This window comes from Heteronotia binoei, chromosome 21, assembly GCF_032191835.1.
Source record: "Heteronotia binoei isolate CCM8104 ecotype False Entrance Well chromosome 21, APGP_CSIRO_Hbin_v1, whole genome shotgun sequence".
Taxonomy (NCBI): Eukaryota; Metazoa; Chordata; class Lepidosauria; order Squamata; family Gekkonidae; genus Heteronotia; species Heteronotia binoei.
Window position 1 is genome coordinate 22575368 of NC_083243.1, and position 9425 is coordinate 22584792.

Sequence of the window (9425 nt, forward strand, 5' to 3'; positions counted from 1 at the left end):
AAGTGGAGGAGTGGGGAATCAAACCCGGTTCTCCCAGAAAAGAGTCCGCACACTTAACCACTACACCAAACTGGCTGTGCAATAGCATCACGATGGAAAAATAAGTCACCTCCATCTCTCTCATTATGGTTTGATAATATTTGGAGATTTTATGTCATGGGGGAAAAAACCGTATCATAACCAATGTAACGAAAAAGTAGATTGTGAGTCAGATTTTCCATCAATATGGTTACCATTGCTGAATTATATGACAGTGTTTGATAAAGTTCCAAGTCATGTTTACCCCTTAGACTTGTTGCAATTGTGAAAATGCATTTTTTCCCGTTCATTCTCTCTCAGGTGCTTTCTACTTTGTATGTGTAATATTTCTAGCGAGTTTATTTATTTGGAATTTGTACCGTTCATGTCTTGTTTCAAAGGGATCTCTATGGCATTATGCCCCAATTGAAGTCCTTGCCTTTCTCAATCTCCGCCACCAAAATCTCCAGGTATTTCCCAGCCCAGGGCTGCCAACCCTATTTACACCTCACCTTTCTTCACAATGGGAACCCCAAACTACTTATCAGGGGTGTCATACATGCAGCCTGGGGGCCAAATCAGGCTCCCAGAGGGCTCCTATCAGCCCCCCATGCACCCGGCTCTTGTCTGCTTCCTTCTCCCTCTCTCTTGCTTCCTTCTGCATTGTTGCTTGCTTGCCAGGCTTGCTCAATCGCACAGGAGCTACAGAGTAAAACCTCTATTTTCTCCATTGATTGAGGCTCCTCCCCCTCCTGGTCCTCTGGGGAAGGAGGAGAGGAATCAGAGCTTCCCCAAATCCCCTGGGAGAAATGCAAAGAAAGCATCTTTAAGACCAATGAGTGCTAATGTTTTAGGCAGGGCTTTTGTTGTAGAAAAAGCCCAGCAGGAATTCATTTGCATATTAGGCCACACCCTCTGATGTCACCATTGTTTCACGTGGGGGGTTTTGTAGAAAAAGCCCAGCAGGAACCTATTTGCATATCAGGCCACACCCCTGGATGCCAAACCAGAGGGAACTGCGTTCCTGTGCGTTCCTCCTTTAAAACAAATAATAATAAAAAGTCCTGGTTTTAAGCATACTTTAACTAAAAAAAAAGTCATTTGTGTTTGTCTGTGTCTATTATAAAGTTTATATCTCTGCTACCTAATCTTGAATAGGAACACACATGGCCCGGCCCGACACGGCCCAGCAAGGTCTCGTTTATGTCAGCTTCAGCCCTCATAACAAATGAGTTTGACGCCCCTGGCTTACATCATTCTCCTCCCCTCGATTTTATCCTCACAACGGTATGAGGTGAGTTAGGCTGAGAATGTGTGACTGGCCCAAAGTCACCCAGTCAGCTGCTGTGGCAGAGAAGGGATTCGAACTTGGGTCTTGTCAAGCCTAGTCCAGGGGTGGCCAAACTTGCTTAACATAAGAGCCACATCGAATAAACATCAGATGTTTCAGAGCCACAAGATGTGAACGTCAGGTGTTTGAGAGCAGGCAGGCAGGCAGGAAGGAAGGAAAATAAATGGAGGGCAGGAAGGAGGGAAGAAGAAAAGAAAGCAACTTTAACTTTAAATGCATTCTCCAAGCTACCAGCTGGCTTGGCTTGGAGAAGTGATTTGAACAGAAAAATGCTTTCTCCAAGCCAGCCAATGGGGTGGTGGAGGCTTGGAGAGCCATGCAATACGTGTGAAAGAGCCACATGTGGCTCCCGAGCCTCAGTTTGGCCACCCCTGGCCTAGTCCAACACTTTTTTTTTTAAGTGGGCATGTGCACACGCTCTTGCATGCCTAGAAGTCATGGTGACCTCCAGCCCTCCCTTCTGGGGTCTGAGCATTGTTCAGAGAGGTGACTTGATACCTGGGTTGCCAGGTCTGCTTACCCAGCTGGTGGGGGCACCTGTTGGGTACATTAGGCTGAGAGCGTGCAACTGGTCCCAGGTCATCCCATCAGGGATTAAAATTTGGGTCTCCTAGAGACTAATATGACATCCCTAACTACTGCGCCACACAGTTGGACTTCTATTTGCAGAGATTTTTTTTTTTAACGTAAAGGACCAATCAACGGTGGAAATTGGTACCCCCACCCGGAAGTGGTCGTATTCCATTTTGCCTCTCTGTTACCTCCTTCTGCATTTGTGAACTAGGTCAGAAGTGGGCCCTGCCTCCAATTCCTATCTAGGGTTGCCAGCTCTGCGTTGGGAAACATCTGGAGCCTGAGGAAGGTGGGATTGTGGAGGGGAGGGACTTCAATGGGGTATAACGCCATAGACTCCACCTTCCAGAGCGGCCATTTTCTTCAGGAGAATTGATCTCTGTCACTTGGGAATCAGTTGTAATCCCAGGAGATCTCTAGTTACCACCGGGAGGTTATCAAACCAGCCCCTCTCCTGAGGACCACTACCAAATTTAAGGAGCAGCTCCTGGCAAACAGGGGTGCCTGATATCAAGAAACAGCTGGTACTGCTTACATTCTGATCTAATGTTTCATGATTTTTTTTTTAAATGAAATGTTAAGACAACTTGGAGAAATCTAGGTGCTTTCCTGACTGTTAGGATGACTGCTGATAAAGCCACTGCTGATAATTGCATCTCTGTGTTGTTAAAATCATCTTGCGGTTTAAATGATCCACAAGAAGGGACATAATGCTGCTCTTCAGTTTATTTATTTTTTTAACCATCTCTTCCATTCCTGTAAAGCTTGTTCATCTCTAATCCTTCGATAAGGAAAGAAAACATACATCGTGGGAAATGACGTTCAAGGGAACAAAAATTCCTGACTAAATATATATGTGGATGGGGTCCAAGTTGACTGGGAAAAGAAATACCGGGGTTTTGGTCGCTAGCTCAGTGAAAACATTGACTCAGTGTGTGGCAATAGTAAAGGTAAAAGTAGTCTCCTGTGCAAGCACCGGTTGTTTCCTACTCTGGGGTGACGTCGCATGTGACATTTTCACGGCAGACTTTTTACGGGGTGGTTTGCCATTGCCTTCCCCAGCCATATACACCTTACCCCCAGCAAGCTGGGTACTCATTTACCGCCCTCGGAAGGATGGGAGGTTGAGTCAACCTGGAGCTGGTTACCTGAACCCAGCTTCCACCGGGATCGAACTCAGGTCGCGTCGCGAGCAGAGCTTAAGACTGCAGTACCGCAGCTCTACCACTCTGCACCGCGGGGCTGTAAGAAAAGTCAAATTCTGTGCTAGGGATGATCGGGAACAGGACTAAAAACAAGATGCCCTGTTCTATAATCCCCTGTATGGACTTAGGGTTCCTAGATATGGGTTGGGAAATACCTGGAGATTTTAGGGGTGGAGCCTGGGAGGGGAGGGCAGGGTTTGGGGAGGGAGAGAACTCAGCAGGATACAGTTCCACCATCCAAAGAAGCCATTTTCTCCCGGGGATCTAACCTTGGTCATCCAGAGACCAATTGAAACAGCAGGAGATCTCCAGAAGCCACCTGGAGGGTGGCAAAAGGCAAAAATATAAGATATGCATATAACATGACTCATCTTGGGGTGGAGAAAGTGGACAGGGAATACTTTATCCTCCCTCTACCATAATACTAGAACTCTGAGGGACTCAATGAGATTTTTGGGAAATAGGTTCAGGACAGACAGAAGGAAATACTCCTTCATTCTTGAGGGGGTTAGACACCTACAGCTAGGTCTATGGGGTAACTTCTGAGAAGAGATTGAGATGGGTAGCCATGTTGGTCTGTTCTGAAGAAGTGAGCAGTGACTCACCAGAGCTCCTTCTCCAGCACACGTTTTGTTAGTTTGGTGCAGTGGTTAAGAGTGGCAGACTCTAATCTGGAGAACTGGGTTTGATTCCTCACTCCCCCACATGTGGCCAGATGGATGATCTTGACTCAGCCACAGTTCCCTCAGAGGTCTCTCAAAAGAGCTCTCTCAGCCCCAGCTACCTCACAGGGTATCTGTTGTGGAGAGAGGAAGGGAAAGGAGATTGTAAACTGCTCTCTCTGAGTGAAGGGTGGGGTATCAATCCTCCTCCTCCTCTTCTTCCTGGGGGTGGAGCCAGGAGCCAGTGAGGGTGGAGCCAGGAAACACTGGGGGTGGAGCCAGGAGCAAGGCTGTGACAAGCATAATTGAACTCCAAAGGCAGTTCTGACCATCACATTTCAAGGGACTGCACACCTTTTAAATGCCTGCCCTCCATTGGAAATAATGAAGGATAGGGCACCTTCTTCCCTGTCCATTGAATAGTAGGTGCAGCTGCATAACAATCCCTGGATTAGGAGAGCAGACAGCCAGCCAGCCACTAGGAGCTTTGCCAAACCTCCAGCAGCCCTCATTAACCCCAGGAAAAGCCCACACCACCCTTTTCTCCACTTCTTATGTGATTTTGGGCGGCAGGTGGCTTGCTGGCCTTTTGACTGGGGGGGGGGGTCAAGTGAGGCTCTCCTTTCTTGCATCAGGTTGCTTTTGGCTGGGGGGGGGGTGTAGCATATGCTAATGAGTTATGCTAATGAGCTCTGCCACCTATTTTGTTCACAAATGACCCTAGACCTGCAGACTTTCTAGGATTGCTACTGTCTTTACTGTCCTCTGTGCCTTTAAGGGCATCATGACTCACAGGTGAAGTTTTCTTTTTTTTCCCCCCACTGCTTGTTTTAGTGCCAGGAAAAGCTTCACCTGATACATTTATTTTCGGTTTTGACCCCGAAGGCAGGGCCTGCCTTTCTTTGCTAAGTTTTTACTTGGACTTCCTCCCATTCCACCCCCACACCCACCTTGAAGCACTGTATTATTACACTGTGTCTCTGCCTGCCGGCACCGGGCTTAGTTTCACAGGTAGCAATCTTAATGCCTGCCTGCCCCTTTTAAAGGATTTTGCTAGTATTTAACTGTTTCTTAGGTAGGACAGCTAGATCGAGACATACATCCCTGTTTGCAGTGCTGCACAGGGGTTTGCAGTTATGAACCTATGAAGCTGCCTTCTGCTGAATCAGACCCTCGGTCCATCAAAGTTAGTATTGTCTACTCAGACTGGCAGCGGCTCTCCGGGGTCTCAGGCTGAGGTTTTTCATGCCTACTTGCCTGGACCCTTTTTTTAAGTTGGAGATGCCAGGGACTGAACCTGGGACCTTCTGCTTGCCAAGCAGATGCTCTACCACTGAGCCACAGCCCCACTTCATGGCTCTTCAGGGTCTCAGGCTGAGGTTTTTCATGCCTATTCACCTGGATCCTTTTTAGTTGGAGATGCCAGGGACTGAACCTGGGACCTTTTGCTTACCAATCAGATGCTCTACCACTGAGCCACAGCCCCACTTCATGGCTCTTCAGGGTCTCAGGCTGAGGTCTTTCCCATCACCTCCTCCCTGGTCCTTTTTAACTGGAGATGCAGGGGATTGAACCTGGGACCTTCTGCTTGCCAAGCAGATGCTCTACCACTGAGCCACCGTCGCTCCCAGAAAGTTCAGTACTGTCTACTCAGACTGGCAGCAGCTCTCCAGGGTCTCAAGCTGAGGTTTTTCCCGTCTACTTGCCTGGACCCTTTTTAGATGGAGATGCCGGGGATTGAGCCAAGCAGATGCTCTACCACTGAGCCACCGTGCCTCCCTAAGTTGTGCACGTCTGCACCTGTTGCCCATTGTGGGACCATTGCCAAGAAAAATTAGAACCCTTTTCCAGATGGTACAACATTTGAAAATGATTGATGCTTTTGTCTGCTATCAAATGCCATTGTGTCTAATTTAATGTATAATACAAACCTCTCTCTTGGGCTATCACAATCTCAAAGTTTTGAAGGTTGAGCTCCCCCCCACCCTCACCAGCAGAAAAGGATCACCATGGTTTGAAGCATGGGGAGGGTTTCCCCCATAAAATGGAGTCACATTTTTGTGCAAGCACTAAAGCAGGGGTGGCCAAATTGTAGCTCGGGAGCCACCTGTGGCTCTTTCACACATACTGTGTGGCTCTCGAAGTCCCCACCCCCCGTCAGCAGACTTGGAGAGGGCATTTCTCTCCTTAAATCACTTCTCCAAGCCAAGTCAGCCAATGGCTTGGAGAGGGCATTTAAGGTTAAAGTTGCTTTCTTTCCACCTCTCTCCCCATCTATTTGCGTTCCTTCCAGCTCTCAAACATCTGATGTTCATGTCTGGCAGCTCTCAAAAATCTGACGTTTATTCTATGTGGCTCTTACATTAAGCAGGTTTGGCCGCCCCTGCACAAAAGTGACCAGATGCAAAGGCAAATGGGGATAGTTATGCACAAAACAGAATCTCAGCAGGTAAACCTTGATGGCTGTGAGCAGCAACCTCTGCGTGCAGAAATCTCTTTATGTTTACATATGACAGTGCATTTAGATTTTATTCCATTTTTGACTCGTCCTGCTTCTTCCCAGGAGGTCATGCGATACTGAGAGTCAGTTTGGTGTGGTGGTTAAGCATGTGGACTCTTTTCTGGGAGAACCGGGTTTGATTCCCCACTCCTCCACTTGCAGCTGCTGGAATGGCCTTGGGTCAGCCATAGCTATTGTAGGAGTTGTCCTTGAAAGGGCAGCTTCTGGGAGAGCTCTCTCAGCCCCACCCACCTCACAGGGTGTCTGTTGTGGGGGGAGATTGTAAGCTGCTCTGAGTCTCTGATTCAGTGAGAAGGGCGGGGTATAAATCTGTAGTCGTCGTCTTCTTCTTTATGCATTGTCTGATTTTATTGTCAGAACAACTTGGAGAGAAAGAGACGGAGCTAAGCTCACAAAATGAGCTCTATGGCTGAAAAGGAATTTGAACCCAGATCTCAAAGCCTAACAGCCTCTCCCAAGGGCAGCCAACTGGTAGCCCTCAGGCACTCTGGCCTCTGAAGGAATTTAAGCAGGGCGTAGTAAGCATTTTGCTGTAAATTGAGAGCCAGTTTGGTGTAGTGGTTAAGTTTGTGGACTCTTATCTGGGAGAACCGGGTTTGATTCCCTACTCCTCCACTTGTACCTGCTGGAATGGCCTTGGGTCAGCCATAGTTTTCGTAGCAGTGGTCCTTGAAAGGGCAGCTTCTGTGAGAGCTCTCTCAGCTCCACCTATTTCACAGGGTGCCTGTTGTGGGGGAGGAAGATACAGGAGACTGAACCACTCTGAGACTCTGAGATTCAGAGTGGAGGAAAGGAAAGGTCTCCTGTGCAAGCACCAGTCGTTTCCGACTCTGGGGTGACGTTGCTTTCACAACGTTTTCACGGCAGACTTTTTACAGGGTGATTTGCCATTGCCTTCCCCAATCATCTACACTTCCCCCCCCCCCCCCCCCCAGCAAGCTGGGTACTCATTTTACCAACCTCGGAAGGATGGAAGGCTGAGTCAACCTTGGGCCGGCTATCTGAATCCAGCTTCCGCCGGAATCGAACTCAGGTCATGAGCAGAGAGTTCAGATCACAGTACTGCAGTACTGCTACTTTAGCACTCTGTGGCACGGGGCCACTGTGGAGGGCAGGATATAAATTCAATATCTTCTTCTTCTTCTAAAGAAAAGGGAAATTTGCTGTAGAGAAACGGGGTATTTGAGTGACTAACCTCTCCATTGAGAGCACTGCCAAAGTCTGAGCTAGAGCATTCTACCAAACCATTGATGTACGACTTTCTCTCACGGCCTGTCACTTTCAATGGCTGAGCTTCAGCAAACGGGACTAATTTCAACTGGCTTCTTTGTGTGTTCTCTTGCCATGACCTTTCAGCCTCAATTTTTGTTGGCTCTAGTCTCTACCCAGTGGCCTGCAACCAACTCACCTGTTTTGCCAACCTCTAAAAGCGTTGGCTAGCCCTTGTGTAGGAGTTGTTCTGGAGGGTGTCTGAAAGACAAAGGGAGCGAGCGGGGCAGAAGAAAAGCCAGGAGTTGGCTGCTTTACATGATCTAATTTTAGCCTTGAAAGAACAATGGCTGCATTACCTGACCCAGACGAGCTCGGAAACAGGTGAAGAGTGGCACAATGGAAAACCCAGAGAGAAACTGACTCAATTCGGCATGGCCAACTTCATTGCTACTTACTCATATGAACATATGAAGCTGCCCTATACTGAATCAGACCCTCGGTCCATCAAAGTCAGTATTGTCTACTCAGACTGGCAGCGGCTCTCCAGGGTCTCAAGCTGAGGTTTTCCATGCCTATTTGCCTGGACTCTTTTTAGCTGGAGATGCCAGGGATTGAACCTGGAACCTTCTGCTTACCAAGCAGATGCTCTACCACTGAGCCACTGTCCCTCCCCTCAAAAGGAAGGGTTAGGGTTGTATGTTTTTATGTATGGATGTTAAATGTAAGACAACCCCCTTCAAAAGTTATACATACAAAAATTGAACCCAGATCTCAAATCACTTCAGGGAAGGAAAAGAGCCCCGTGGTGCAGAGTGGTAAGCTGCAGTACTGGCAGTCCAAGCTCTGCTCACAACCTGAGTTTGATCCTGGCAGAAGCTGGGTTCAGGCAGCCAGCTCAAGGTTGACTCAGCCTTCCATCCTTCCGAGGTCGGTAAAATGAGTACCCAGCTTTCTTGGGAATGAAGTGTAGATGACTGAGAAAGGCAACAGCAAACCACCCCGTAAAAAGTTTGCCCTGAAAACGTTGTGATGCAACGTCACCCCAGAATCAAAAACGACTGGTGCTTGCACAGGGGACTACCTTTTACCTTTTAAGGGAAAGAAACATAAGAGCTGTCATTATTTGTACAAAGAGGGTCTCCATTCATAAAGGACTGGAAGAAAATTAAACCCAAAGAGCTGACCAGACTTGTGATTTTCAGTAGTAAATGAAGTGGTGGTTTGGAGTAAACAGTAGTAAGATACTTAGAAAGTTAGATATGGATATAAATTTTGCATGGACAAGATGATATATATTGTATAAGTTGTATGAATTAATATTGTTTAATTTGGGTAGTTATTATTTATTTATTTATTTATTTATTTCAATTTATAACCCTCCCATTCCCAAATGGGATCTGGACGGGTAACAATAATACAAAATTAAAATCAAATACATATAATAAAACAGTATACAATCTAAAAACAAACTCCAATTCCGCTAGGCTTGCCAATCCCCAGGTCCCAGCGGGGGTTCTCTCGCTTTCCCAGGGGGGAAAGCCCCGCCCCCACAGCCACCATGTGACTTTCCACCTCTGGAGGCTTCCGTCTCCCATTGAAAGGCTTCCTCTTGGGATGGTGTGTCTGTGTTACTTTGAAGAAGTTGACAGCAACTCGTGAGTAGAGATGCCAATCCCTCGCTTCAGAGTCACCACAAAGGGGGGGAGGAGGAAAATGTCTGCTGGGCACTTCATTATTCCCTATGTGGAGATCGATTCTCATAGGGTATAATGGGGAATTGATCAAGAGGTTTTGGGGGCTCTGGGAGAGCTGTTTTTTTTTGCGGTAAAGGCACCAACTTATCAGTATAGCATCTAGTGCCTCTCCCCAAAATACCCAAGTTT